Source organism: Dipodomys ordii, unplaced genomic scaffold, assembly GCF_000151885.1.
Source record: "Dipodomys ordii isolate 6190 unplaced genomic scaffold, Dord_2.0 Scaffold3, whole genome shotgun sequence".
Classification (NCBI taxonomy): Eukaryota; Metazoa; Chordata; class Mammalia; order Rodentia; family Heteromyidae; genus Dipodomys; species Dipodomys ordii.
Window position 1 is genome coordinate 241,543 of NW_012267219.1, and position 2,272 is coordinate 243,814.

Consider the following 2,272-nt stretch of genomic DNA (forward strand, 5'->3'; position numbering starts at 1 on the left):
GTAGAGAGCTAGCCTTGAGCTGAAGAGCTGAGGGACAGCGCCCAGGCCTAGAGTTCAGGCCCCATGACCGGACCCAAAAAAAAAAAAAAAAAAGGTTAACACATACCTGTAGCTTGTTGTTTATAAGGAGAAGTGTAACTTTGCCTTACAAAACTACCTATCATTTAGTTTTTATGGTTAGAGAATGATGCATATTTTCCAGAAACATTATCATATCATTTAACAAAAGACAAATATGACTTCAACAATATCTTATAGACAATAACATATATTTTATAGGCTCATATATGCAGCAATAATCATTTTATTCATTAAGAGTTAAATTACCCTTTATAGAATTATGTTCCTTAATCTTAAAATTCACCTGTTTGGAGGGTTATATTTATTTCTGTCTTCACAATATCAAGTCCCTCCCAACTTAGTAAAGACTTTATCTTTCTACACCGAGTATTTCTACAGGATTCCCTGCTCCTTCCCTCATCATACATGCTGTGTGATGTCCATGGATTTCCTGTTTAATATTTTCTCTCCCTGCCTTGTCTATTACAATGAGGTATTAGGTTTCACCTAAATCACAATGCAGTTACAGTAGTTCTTTTCCTTTCATAGAAAATTGTATATTTCGTTGTGCTAAATGCTATTTTTACAAATGTTGTCAGGAAAGTCTCCTTGATAGAGAACCAGTCACTTTCAGAATCTCACTCCATTTTTCATTATCTGATTATACCTATCTACATCTTGATTGAAATATTCATTATGCCATTTTTAAATCTGTATTAGATCCTTTTAAAAATCTTTCTGTAAGTAGTTGTGTAGAGGGGTTTCAATTCAGTATAACAGTTTGTCAGTACAAGGCATGTTACTCCGTGGCACCCTTCCATCTTTCTCCCCAATCCCTCCCAATTTTTCTCATCCCCTTAAGTTTTCTGGTTTCACTCTTACAAATGTACATTGACTATGACGACTGTATCAGCCTACTTGTTCCTTCTCTCAATTCCTCTACCTTCCCTCCCATTGTCCTTGCCCTCAATACAACATGACTTTCACATCTGTGTTGTACCATTTTTCTCCTCCATTGGATTGTGGGCTTTTGCAATTCAGCCATAGACATGCTGCAACTGCTCAACATAATGCGTACAAATCAATTCCGTGAATAAATTATTATCTGGAGGACAGTATGAGAGAGCCCATCATTGAAAATGCTTCCCCAGTGTTCAGAATATCTCCCACTTCCAGGAATTTCAGGATTAATGAAACCTCAAGAATATAAATGGGGAAGGCTGGCAAGGTGGCTCAGCGGTAAAACGCTTGCCTTGCATGCATGAGGCCCTGAGTTCGATTCCTCAGCACCACTTAAGCAAAAAGAAAAAAGCCGGAAGTGGTGCTGTGGCTCAAGTGGTGGAGAGCTACCCTTGAGCTGAAGAGCTGAAGGAGAGCACCTAGGCCCAGAGTTCAGGCCCCATGACCGGACCCCCCCCAAAAAAAAAAGAATATAAAGGGGAAGGAAAAAAAACAGTTTCTCACTAAACAATGTCTGTTTTCTGCATAGAACTTTAATCCTGTTATCCTCCTGAGAGCTCTTTTACCTTTTTAATGCTACCTACCAATGTGGCACATTCAGAAATTACAAGTTGATCTATGATTATTTTTCTTTTTTCCCCCCACTATTACATAAAATACATTACCAAGGAAAGGGACATTGAATTCCCAGCCAATGCCTTCCCTGGTGGAAGCAATGCCCACCTCTATGGTTTCCATCCCCAGGAGAGAATTTCCCTAAGGACTCATCCCAAGTCTATTTCTTCATTGGTTTCATGAACTCCAACAGGAAATGAGAAGTATAGTATGAGTAAGACATGATCTTTCATTTTGGGTTGCTGCTAACTTTCATTCTAGTCGGGAAGGAGATGTAATCTGCTGCAGGAAAACATCCCATTAAAAAAGAAAAAGGTTTGTTCCTTTTGCCTCCATCATTCTTTAATTTTGGGGAATGTGCTTGAATTCACAGATGGTATCGCATTTACTAGGTAAGCAATAAAAATGATGGAGAATGCTTCCTATTGGCATGTTTAGATTTTAGATTTTTGTCTTCATCCCTTGAAAGGCACTCAAGAGTCTTGCACTTGCTAGCAGGCATTTTCACCACTTGAACAACAACCCTTTTGGCTGTACTTGTTTTTGGAGAGCACCTTGCATTTTTCTCAGGATGACCTCACATTGAGAGCCATTTATCTACATCTTCAGCAAACACAGTCCACCATTCATCCTACAG